Source organism: Oratosquilla oratoria, chromosome 6, assembly GCF_046742065.1.
Source record: "Oratosquilla oratoria isolate Oo_2021 chromosome 6, ASM4674206v1, whole genome shotgun sequence".
In the NCBI taxonomy this organism is placed as follows: Eukaryota; Metazoa; Arthropoda; class Malacostraca; order Stomatopoda; family Squillidae; genus Oratosquilla; species Oratosquilla oratoria.
This window is the reverse complement of record NC_134782.1, coordinates 74,848,363-74,861,405: the sequence shown is the minus strand read 5'-3', so window position 1 is coordinate 74,861,405 and position 13,043 is coordinate 74,848,363. Positions and strand designations below refer to the sequence as shown.

At 35.1% G+C, this 13,043-nt stretch overlaps 1 protein-coding gene across 1 annotated transcript in view; it reads left to right on the top strand.

Moving 5' to 3' along the window:
• The first annotated feature begins 777 nt into the window (after positions 1-777).
• LOC143026634 (progestin and adipoQ receptor family member 3) overlaps positions 778-13,043 on the top strand; it is a 67,549-nt gene continuing 55,283 nt past the window's right edge. Inside the window, exon 1 of the mRNA XM_076187358.1 lies at positions 778-993. The gene's annotated coding sequence lies outside the window, so the exon portion shown is untranslated. The remainder of the gene's footprint in view (positions 994-13,043) is intronic.

Genomic DNA, 13,043 nt, shown 5'->3' with positions numbered 1-13,043 from the left:
AATGCCAAGCTGGAGAATTTTAGTCTCAGTAGCTCAGTTGATATATACAGTATATATATATATATATATATATATATATATATATATATATATATATATATATATATATATATATATATATATATATATATATATATATATATATATATATATATATATTTATAACTTTAAGAGTGAGTCACTGTGCAATATGTATTTTTGTGGGACCCAGGGGCGCCAAACTCAAGGGCCGCCCCGGGCAGCACACACTATACCCACACCACTGAACACATGGATTTCCAGGGGAGCGATTTCCCTCCATGAACTGATCTCGAGTACCATTTAATTTCAGTTGACAAAGCAAACGCTCACTACAGATGCTTCGTACATTTCTCCTTTTTTTTTTTTTTTTTTTACATATTTTTCATCTCCACATTATTATCATTATCTATTCATTTATTCAATTTACTATTTTTTTCAGAAATTTTTGTCCAATTCTTGCCATCATCTCAAGCCTTTTTAAACTTGATATGATCAAGTCAAGTAATCTAAAAGTATTCACTATTTCAAGGCGCGTAGAAGTATTTAGTATAAATATTAGGATAAAAAAAACACACCAAAGGTTCCAAGTGAATTATTATTATTCAAAATTCCCTATGTTGATTTCAGCCAGATGCTCGAATCGAGATTAAGTACATTTGGTTCCGATTCGAATGTATATATGATCTTTTAAAGCTTCATCAACAAAATCGGGAAAGTGTTATATAAATTTAATTTGTGCAAAGTAGCCGTGAAAATTATTAGTGGAGAACAATGAATCAATAATTATTTTGACAAAAATAAAAAATCAACTTCACTAGTAAAAGCCGACTGCCAAAACAATTCGAAAGCAATATCAAAACAAGGTTTGACAGCTCAAAGAATTAAGTCAACCTTCACCTTTTAGAAATTCTCAACTGATTCCAATTCATTCAGTGCTTAATCTTAGAAACAATAGTTTCACAATTATAGCTTGTAAGCGTTTACATAATTCTTTAGTGTATTTAGTAAGAGTAGAAGAAATCATTAGGATATTTGAATTATTTTACCGAATCCCTGTTGTTTTGTCAAGCGACGTCAATTAAAAAATGTTGGGGGTAATTTGAATTAGTGTTACATTGAAATAATAAAGTTTGAAGATAGTGTAGATATGGTGGTAATGTACTTCCTTAAGTTTCATGAAGAGTTAAACTTCCAACAACCAGGGGCTATCGTTCGTATTGAATAATTGATATCCTGTACGTCTAAAGCTTATTTGTGTTCTTTACTTAGTAGCCATGATCTTATCCAGCGGTAGATAATTTCATGCATGTCCACAAGGAAGTACAGTTTAAGTAGGTGGTAATCAGCTGGGTCATTGAACTTAACCGTATGAGGTGAGATTGACAAATCAAATATGTAAGGTTCAAAGGTTGCATGACTTAACGCTGGTTAGATACAAACGTGTGGATAATTATTACAAAGATTATGTGTAGCTGAAAGAAATGGGTTTTAATATGATGAATAGACCTTTATACAGAATTAAGTTCAAGCATGTAATATGTAAACTTGTACTTATTAGTATGTTCTATAACCTTTCCTTTTGACTTTGTTTAATGAAGATTCTAAATGTTAACATGATTTTGCTATTGAAGGGGTAATCCACATGTAAATATACTCACCTGATGGCAGTCTGATATGTGGATGTCGCTTTATATACACACATATACGAAAGGCTTTTTCCCCCGTACAAGGGAAGTAGCCAAAAAACAAAGACATAAAAACCACTCCCACCCATTCCATCCCCACATACTCCACTCCCTTCCACCCCTTTCCCTCCCTACACATCTTGGCTCTTCCTGAATGACAGGTCATCCCTGCATCTTGCCCATTGGCCTGGGTCAGAAGCAGTGTCACAAGACACAGCATATCCACAACAAGTCTGCTTCATTGAATAAGTGACCCCCACATCTCTGTCCCCTCATGCAGATATGGAGAAGATTGGGAGAAATACCTTTGGGATGCATCAATTTATTTCTCATCCATCACAGCATCATACATACACAACTATTCTCTATTCACCCCTATCTTTTGTTGTCTCCCATCCTATTCTTTTACTAATCTTCTCTCATTCTTTCCATGTGTCCAAACCATCCCAATACTCTTTCATCAACCCTATCTCCCAACTCCCTTTCCACCCCTGTTCTCCTCCTCACCTCATTTCTCACTCTGTCCAGCCTAGTAACCCCTATCATACTTCTCAGGCACCTCATCTCAAACACATTCAAACTCTGCTCTTCCTTATGTTCCATGTTTCTGCCCCATACAGTGCTGTCTGCACAATCACTCCTTCATACAATCTCCTGTTAGCATCCATTCCCAAATGTCTATTTCTCATTACACTCTTTAATCCCCGGAGGCATTTACTTGCTTCTCTCTCAGTCTACATTCTACCTCCACCACTCCTCCCTTTTCCTCCACATTCTCACCCAAGTATCTAAAACTATCCACTCACTCCAGTCTCTCTCCCTAAATACTCACTTCCAGTCTGTTGCTATGTTCTCCCCTTGTACATCTCATCACCTTACTACCCACATTTATCTTTAACTTCCTTCTTTTGCACACCCTCCCAAACTCTGTCACTAACTTCCTCAATCCCTCCCCTGATCCTGCTACAAGTGCAGTGTTGTCAGCAAACAACAATTTGCTTATCTCCCTTTTTTCTCTATTCTCTTTAACCACCTCCAATCCCCGACCCACTACACTTGCATTTATCTCTCACACCACCCCATCCATGTATAAACTGAAGAGCCAAGGCGACATAATACATCCCTGGTGAAGTCCCACCTTTATCTCAAACCACTCACTCTCTCCATTTCTGATTATAACACAAGATCTACTATTATAAAAATTCTTGACTGCTCTTAAAAGTTTTCCTCCTATCCTACATATCTGCAATGCCTCCCACAGTGCCCTCCTGTCTACCCTATCATAAGCTTTATCCAAATCCGTAAAAACCCAAAAAACATCCTTACCTTTTCCTAAAGCTTTTTCACATTTCTGTCTTACCACAAAAATCTTATCCATACACACCCTACCTATCCTAAATCCACACTGTTCCTCATCAATTAATTCTTCTGTTCATCTAATCCTCTCAAAGAAGACCCTTCCATAAGCCTTCCCAGCTACACTTAACAAACTGATCCCTCTGAAACTACTACATTCACACTTGTCCCCTTTTCCCCTGTAAAGTGGAACTATACAGGCACTCCTCCAGTCCTCTGGCACTATACCCTCTCTTAAACAAATATTAAATAACCTGACCAGCCAATCCACCATCACTGTACCTCCTTTATTTTATAGACATTCTGCATGACATCCATCCAACCCAGGTGCTTTACCTGCTCTCATCATCTTTATAACTGCCTTCACTTCATCTTTATTTCTCATCCATTTTCCTCACTCATCACAGTCATTTTCTTAATGCTTCCCACTGCAACTACCTTTCCCTTCCTATCCTCCTTCACATTGAGCAACTCCCTAAAATACTCTACCCATCTTCCTCATACTGCCTTCTCTTCCATTATCATCTCTCCATCTGCACCTTTTGCCTTATTTTCTCTACTTGATTTGCCTCCTCTTCCTCTCTTAATTTATTTCCAAAACATCTTTTTATTACTTTCCAAAACATCTTTTTATTACTTTCAAAAATTTCTGTCATACTCTTACCCCATTTCACATCTGCTCTCCTCTTTGCCTCCCATATCTTATACTTTACTTCTCTTTTCTTTGTACCTCTCATATGATTCTCTTGCCCTATTTTGTAACCAATCTGTGAAAGTTCACTTCTTCTCTTGTACAACCTTCTTTGTTTCCCCATCCCACCACTCATTACCCTTCCTTCTATTTCCTCCCATCCTCCATATTCCACACACCATCTTTGCACACCTTGTGACTCCCTCGTTGAACCATCCTCATTCCTCCTCCACTCTTAGTTCTACTTTATCCTTCACTCCCTCCCACTCTTCTCTCAGCTTCTTCTTGTACTCCTTTTCTTTCTCATTTAAGCAATTCATTTTAAGCACCTCCCTACCTTCTTTCCCTTTCCTCTTTTTCCATCTATCCTCCACTCTCAACTTACCTTCCACCAAAAAATTATTTGATATCCCCCCATTCTCTCCCCTTATAACATGTACATCCTTAACTCTTCCCACTATAATCCTGGTCACCACTATATAGTCCATTAACACTCTACCACCCTTCCATCTACCACCCTCTCCCATGTGTACTTATGCTTGACTTTCTTCCTAAACATTGTATTTGCCATGATCAACTTTCTAGACACATTGCCACTATGATTTTTTTGCTTCATATAGCAACAGCTTATTGAAAAAAAAGTGTAAACCATTCAGTGCAGAAGGTTTGCTGTGGGGATGAATAGAATAGCCTTGTTATAAATTTTTACTTTCCAGCATGCAAGACATGCAACTACTTTGATTACCACAAAGAGTTCATTATGAGATGAAATGGGAGACCTGTTGACGTTTGCATCAGTGTTGACACACCCAATGGTAAATGTTTAGAAGTACACACCGATACAATATAGCAATAGAAAATTTTATTTTGTAAATTATGATACATCAATGTAATATGTTTTTCTCAGCAGAAATCAATAACAGAAAAATATGCTAAAGGATATACACAAATGAATATAGCCACTACAACTGCTTGAAATGCCATCTTTGCTTTGGTATGTGCAGAGGTCAAAGAAATTAAAGTATGATAAATTCGTCTATTGTAACCTAACCTATATAACCTAACTACCTCTCCTAACCTACCTACCTAACCTAACTCAACCTGCATTTAGTAATGTGGTACCTGTAATTCAAAAGGTCATCAGGGTCATCATTGTCGTCTTCAACCTCTGAATCTATCAAAATAAAGATGGCATCTCAAGCAGTCATAGTGGCTATATTTGTTTGTGTATAGATTTTAGCAGCTTTTTCTTTTATTCATTTCCGCCAAGAAAAATGTATATTATGTTAATGTATTATAATTTAAAAGATTAATATTTAATTTTCTAATCCTATATCACATAGATGTGCAATTCTAAAAATATATCCACACACCATTTTCCATGTTCTCAAAAAGACATAACAGCTATAGCTCCCTAAAATGATTTGTATGTTGACACTGCCACTCATGTGCTGTCTCTGACTTCTCACCATAAATCACTTCTTTCCAATACTCTAATGTATGTGACCCACTCGCCTTTCAGTTGTCTACCCATCATATCAGAGGTTTCATATCTTACCACAAACAGTTTGGTTGCTATTATTTGTTTGCAGTGATTTTCTATTGCAAGTAATTTCATGAACATCAAAAGATTTCTTTAGACAAAAAATTGGAAACTTGTATATGGGAAAGTGAAATAATACTACACATAGTGTGGGAGGGGTTGACATGTTTTATTAGTTTATCATTTATGGGAATCTGGGGTCTCAGATATAAGATATATGCTAATTTTTTTTTTTTTTTTTTTTTTTTTTTTTTTTTTTTTTTTAAATAGAATATGTTGGCAGTTACAGAATCACAAATTTTCCTCAATCTTTCTTACATATACTAAAAATCATCTCCCCCCCCCTTATTAGGGGGTGGCTGAATCAAAGTATACATCTAAACTCACCCCATACCCATCCAAAAACCTATTCATTATCCATACCATCTTGGTTCCTCATGGATGAAGAGTCATCCTTATCCTACCACACACTCTGGATCAGAAGCAAGGCAGAAGACACCACCTCTATAGTAGGACCCAACAGCCATAGCAGCTCTCTGCTTCATTACAAAATACTAGAACAGTTCTCCAACCTAAATATATTAAATTCCAATGACCATCCCACCAGACAATCTCTTCAATGTAACCAACAAAAAACACCCAAACATAAGAATGTGCAGATACACAGATATCCTGACCATCTGTAGAATCATGAAGGGCACAGAAATACTCAATAGAGAGGACTTGTTAAATTGGAACAAGAGAAACACAAGAGGACATAGAAAGAAACTACAAAAAAAATTGTTATAAAAGAGATCTGAAGAACAGTTTTCCACACAGAGTGGTGGACACTAGGAACAAACTGGATAAAACAATAGTGTGTGCAAAAACCATTCACAAATTTAAGAGCAAACTAGACACTACGAGATACAAAGGTGGGACACCACAAGCGTAGCTCCCCTTCCCGTAAAATACAACTAGGTAAATATACACATGACTATAGAACATATAATGACAATGAGTAAAAGAAAACACTAAATTTAGAAATAATGAAGAACCATTGAAACTAGATTTATTATTTCAGAACTGTGGACAAAATTGAATACAAGACACCAATTGCGAAGAGTGACCATATACTACTTGAGTTAGAACTAAAGGAAATATATAGAGAGAGAAACAGAGAAAAGGAAGACTGATGTATAGTAAAACGGATTTTGAAAAACTTAGGAAGTTTTTTTCTTAAAGCAAGCTGGGAAAAAATTCTAAATTCTACAATGAAGGAACACAAGTGGAAAAAAAATGGATGATTCTTATGAAAATCTATAAAGAAGGAGTAGATAAATATGTCCTAAAGCAAAAGCCGGAAAAGGTGTATATTAAGTGCTGGTTTAACAGGTGTAGTGAAGCAAAAGATAAAAGAGATAAAGTTTGAAAAGATGTAGAAAAGACAAAAAGCCTATAAAGTGGCAAATATATTAATCAAAGGAATGAATGTGTAAAAATACACAGGGAAGACAAAAGAAACTATGAAAAAGATATAATAGAAACATGTAAGGATCAGCCAAAACTATTCTATAGATATGTAAATGGTAAACTAAAAAACAAACAGGAACTAGGGAAACTATGCCAAGGGAATATGGAATACACAGAAGACACAGAAATGGCTGAAGTCATGAGCAAACACTTCGTCTGTTTTCACTAGAGAAAATGTACAACATTGGGATGAAGGGAGAGAAGTGAACCCCCTCCCCCATGAGGGAAATAATAGTAACACAGAAAGAAATAATGGACCAAATAATGAACCTTGATGTCAGGAAATCGCATGGCCCGGATGGAATAGCAAACTGGATATTAAAAGAATGTAAAGAACTAATAGATGAAATATATAACATAATAAGTTGCTCACTCAAAGAAGGAAAAATACCAGAAGACTGGAAAAATGCTGATATTGTACCAATTTATAAAGGAGGAAATAAGACCCAACAAATTACAGACCAGTTTCCCTTACAAGCATGGTAGCCAAAATTTGTGAAAAAGTTATAAAAGGCAAATAGATAAAACATCCGGAGGAGAACATTATACTAAATTCGAGATAATTCAGATTTAGGCAGGGAAGATCATGTACCACAGATTTGATATGTTTTTACTCAAGACTACTAGATATAATACAGGAAAGGGATGGGCTGATTGTACTTTCCTAGATCTACAAAAAGCTTTTGATAAAGTCCCACACAAAAGAATTATTAATAAATCTAACCATAAGTGGGATACAAGGTAAACTACTAAAATGGATGGAGGACTTTTTGCATGGAAGAAAAATGAGGGTAATACTTAGAGATAAGAGTTCTACTTGGGAAGAGGTGATTAGTGGAGTTCCACAAGGATCAGTATTGCCTCCAATAATGTTTGCTATTTATGTGAATGATATGGACAAAGGTGTAGAATGTTACATGAGCTTTGCAGATAATATAAAACTGTTAAAGAAAGTTCTGAAACAGATTGTGATTCACTGCAGAGAGATCTGAACAGGGTTTGGGAATGGAGTCAGAAGTGGGAAGTGGACTTCAACATTAAGAAATGTAGCATAATGGAATTTGGAAAAAGTGAAAAAAGGATATCAGGACAATATAAAATTGGTGCAAAGGAAGTAATGAAAGTGGGATCTGAAAAAGACTTGGGAGTAATCACAAAAGATATGCCCCTTGACAAACATATAAACAAAATTGTCGGCAAAACCTTAACTTGATAAGATCAATAAAAGTGGCTTTTACTTACTTGGATGAAAAAATGGTAAAGAAAATACTAGTCACACTGATAAGGCCTAAATTGGAGTATGCAGCGACACTATGGACATCCAATACTAAAAAGAATTTAAGAAAAATTGAGAGAATCCAGAGAGCAACTACAAAGAGAGCCCCAAAACTGTCATATAAAGACAGATTTTCAAAACTAGAATTACCGACTCTGGAACAAAGAAGAGAAGGGGGTGACTTGTTGACTATCTACAGAATTATGAAAGGTATAGAAGTCCTTGATAGAGAAGACTTACTAAATAGGGATAAGAGAAATACAAGAGGACATGGAAGGAAGCTCAAAGAGGACAGTTATAGAAGAAACCTGAAAAAGAACGGCTTTCCCCACAGGGTGGTGGGTGTATGGAACATACTAGACAAAACAATGCTGTGTGCATAAACAATACACAAATTTAAGAGCAAATTAAGTATGGCGAGATACAGAGACAGGACACCACAAGCATAGCTCCCCTTCCTGTAAGATACAACTAGGTAAATGCACACACGCACACACTCGGACTGTCAACACATATCAACTTCTCAACAGCACAAAAATAACAGGACACCTAGATTGTGTTCACTGGGAAGGGGAATACTTGTGGATGCCTGAGTTGACTTAATACAGTGGAAATAGTGAGTATCAAGGAAAAATGGAAGGGAATGAAAACAGATCAGAAAATGATGATGAAGTAGAACCTAACATAAATATGAGCACAGAGACAGAAACTTTGAAGCTCCTAAAGGACTTAAAGTGTGGTAAAGACAAAACTATCTCAGGATTTGATTGGTACAAGAATAGAAACCTGAGTACAATTAAAGACATAGGAAAGGAGATGGAATTAAGAGATTATGGATCGAAAGAAAGAGATTATGGATCTAAAGAAAGAGATTATGGATCTAAAGAAAGAGATTATGGATCTAAAGAGAGTATCTCAAAGTAAACAAGGAAGGGAGTGACTTAAAAATAAATAATGAGGTGAGTGAATTAAAAAAAAAAGAATTAAGGTAAAATGTGAAAATGAAAGGATGAAAAACAAAGATACCATTTATAGTGCAAGCTTAAAAAAATAGAGGTGAATGAACAAATAAAGGCAATGGCCATGAAAATTGGAGGAATGTAGGAGAGGAAGGTTTACAGAAAATCAAGAAAGAATGGAAAGAATATTAAGAAAGTGAAAAGATAGCTTTTAAGGAAATTGCTCAACAACAAATGAAGGAGTGCTATAGACAGTTATTCAAGTAATCGTGGAAAAAGAAAATTGGGTTAGAGATACAGTGGATAAAAAGAAGTGTATTGTAGTAAATGGTCTAAAGGAAAACATAACCTAGTTAGGTACTTCAGAGAAAAAGAAGAGAAGGAAATAGAAAAAAAAAATCTGAAAGTACAAGACAAAGAGCAAGAAATTGAAAAGGAAATAGAAGTGCATAGAATGAGACAGTACACAAAAGAAAGAAACCTACCTCTAAAGATCAAATTAAGGTCACAAATGGTAGTGGAAGAGGTATTAGCAAAAGCAGGAAAGTTAACAAATAGTGAACACTATAAAAACATATAGATAAAAAGAGAAATGAATGATGAAGAAAGAGAGAGAAGACACTAAGAAGTGAAGCTGAAGGAAAAAAAAAGAGAGAGAAAAGAATGGAGACTGACAAAAAGAAGTTCTATTGGAGAGTGTTAGACATGAGGCTGAGAAAATTGTATATTCAAAAAAAGAAATGAAAGGAACAGAGAATGAGATGGAGAGGGGAAAAAATTAAAAGTGGCTTATACTAACATAGATTGATCTCAGGATTAAGTGAATAAATGATTACCTGTCTGAAGAAAAAACAGATATAATGGGAATTGTGGAGATGAAATTAAGGGGTCCATTACCACCAATTAGTGTTTTAGAGAAAGTTAAACAGGATGCATATGATAGTTTGTGGGTAGAATTAACCCAAACAAATGGACAAAAAATTAATGTGGTTGTAATATATAGGCCAAAAACATTATTAGCAGACAACAAACTGTTAGTTTAAGAACTGTCTAGTTTCTGCAACTGGAACTTATTTGATAATGGGTGATTTCAGTTTTACAGACATTGGATGACCCTTGAACATGACCATGTAGGTAGTCGCTTGATAGATATCCTCAGTGACAATTACTTAGTTCACCATGTAAAAGAGCCCACAAGATATGGAAATTTACTTGATCTATTGATCACTAGCTGCAAAAGCATGATAACCAATGTAGAAGGTACTGAAACTATTGCAAATAGTGATCACAACTTAGATTCAAACTGCTAAAAAGAATTTAGAATAGATACTTGTGTATTTAAAATACCCGATTTCAGTAAAGCTCAGTTCATAGGACTACATCAAGAGTTTTAACTTACAGATTGGGAGGCAAAATTAAGCGAAAGACCTTTAGATCAGATGTGGGAAATATTTCAAAACATGCTTACTAAGATGATTCATACTTGCATCCCGTTTAAGGACAGATGCCCCCTAAATCAGGCTCACCCAAAATGGCTTGACAAAGAAAGTGAAAAAAATATTGCTAAAAAGAGACAGGCTTATAAGACATACAAGTGCTCAGGTGCACCTAATGACTATTAAAGTTATGTAATAATACAGAGAGATTTAAAAAAGACAAATAAAAACAAAAACAACAGTATGAAATGAATATCGCTGATAAATCCAAAGAGAATCCCAAAGAATTTTATAGTTACATTAGAGGTAAAAAGGTTATTAGGAATCACATTGGCCCACTATTATCTGCTGACAGTCAATTTGAATATTCAAATGAAGGAATGTGTGATATTTTAAACTATTTTTGCTCAGTATTCATACGCAAAACATCTGAAAATGCACTCCAAATTGAAACCTGTGAAAAGTCTAGGGTAATCTTACTATGTTAAGTATAACAAAAGAAAAAATTAAAAGGTGTATAGAAAAACTCAAAGTTAATAAAACACCAGGGCCTAACAGTTGGCATCCAAGAATCTTAAAGGAAATAAAAAATGAGATTGATGTTCCATTAGAAATTATTTTCAAGAAATCCATCATATCCAGAGATGTCCCAAGAGAATGGAAGCTAGCTAACACTACTCCCATATTCAAAAAAGGTGACAAAATGAAACCAAATAACTACAGGCCTATAAGTTTGACTTCAATCATAGGAAAAATGATGGAAACTATCATCAGAGATGCTATAGAACATCATTTACCTAATTGTATTTTCCTAGTTGTATCACACAGGAAGGGGAACTATGCTTGTATTTACCTAGTTGTATTATACGGGAAGGGAGCTATGCTCGTGGTGACCCCTCTTTGTATCTTTCAGCATCAAGTGTTTTCTTAAAATCTTGAACAGTATTTGTACACATTGTTTCTTTGTCTAATTTGTTCCAAGTATCTATCACTCTTTGTGGAAAGGGTTTTTTTTTTTTTTTTCCAGATCTCTTCTGTAATGATCTTTTTTGAGTTTCTTTTTCTGTCCTCTTGTTTTTCCATTGTCCCATTTCAATAAATCATTCTTATCTAAGATTTCCATTCTTTTCATAATTCTATAGATAGTAGGACTCCTCTTTCCCTTCTTTGTTCCTGAGTTGGTAATTCCAATTTGGACAGTCTTTGTTCATATGTCATTTTGGAAAGAGTAGGGGCCAGTTTCATACCCGAGTTTTGGTCTTATTAGTGTAGTTAAATTTTTTTTTTATCATTTCCTCGTCCAAATAGAGAAATGCTACTTCTATTGACCTCAATAAATTGTAGGTTTCTCCGACTATTTTATTGATATACTTGTCCGGTATCATGTCTTACCTGATCATCACTCCAAGGTCTTTTTCCGAGTTTACTTTTTTTACCTCTTCTTCACCAATTTTATAATCTCAATATTCTGTTTTTACTTTTTCCAAATTCCATTACACTACATTTCTTGATATTGAATTTCACTTTCCACTTTTGAGTCCATTTCCAGATCGTGTCCAAGTGTTGTTGTAATGAGTTGCAATCCTCCTCCGTTCTTACTTTCTTTAGTATTTTTGCGTCGTCTGCAAAGAAATTCATATAACACTCTACTCCTTTATCCACGTTATTTATGTATATGGCAAACATGATCGGGGCCAGTACTGATCCCTGCAGGACACCACTTATCATTTCTTCCCAATTTGAGAATTTATCTCTAATTACTATCATTTTCCTCCCAGTCAGGAAGTCTTTCATCCATTCCAATAATTTTCCTCTGATGCCACCTATTAACTCTATTTTCCTTATTAGTTTCTTGTGTGGTACCTTGTCAAATGCCTTTTCTAGATCCAGAAAGGCACAGTCTGCCCAACCATCTCTCTCTTGTATTATATCTATTAATCTAGAGTAGAAGCAGATCAAGTTTGTTGTACATGATCTTCCTTGTCTGAATCCATATTGATTTGGATTTGGTATAGTTTTTTCTTCCAAATGTTTAACCCATCTATTTTTGATTACCTTTTTGCCAATTTTTGCTACTTTGCTTGTCAGAGAGACCTTTCTGTAATTTGATGGATCTTCTGTATTTCCTCCCTTATAAATCGGTAAAATGTTTGCATTCTTCCAGTCCTGTGGCACCTTTCCTTCTTGAAGTGAGAATTTGATTATGTTGTATATTTTATCTGTTAATTCTTCCATGCATTCTTTCAATATCCAATTTGCAATTCCGTCTGGACCATGTGATTTTCTGACATCAAGGGTTTTGATTTGGTCGCTGATTTCCTTCTGCATTACAATTATTTCTTTCATTAAGGGGGATATCTCTCTATTTCCTCAGAGTTAGGTGAGTTTTCTATTGTGAATACTGATTTGAAGTGGTTCATAATTTCAGCCATTTCCAGTTCTTCTGTATATTCATATTTACCTTGGCACAGCTTTTCTATTTCTTGTTTATTCTTCAGTTTGCCATTTACATACCTGTTAAATAGTTTGAGTTCTTCTTTGCATTTTTGTATTTTTTTTTTTTT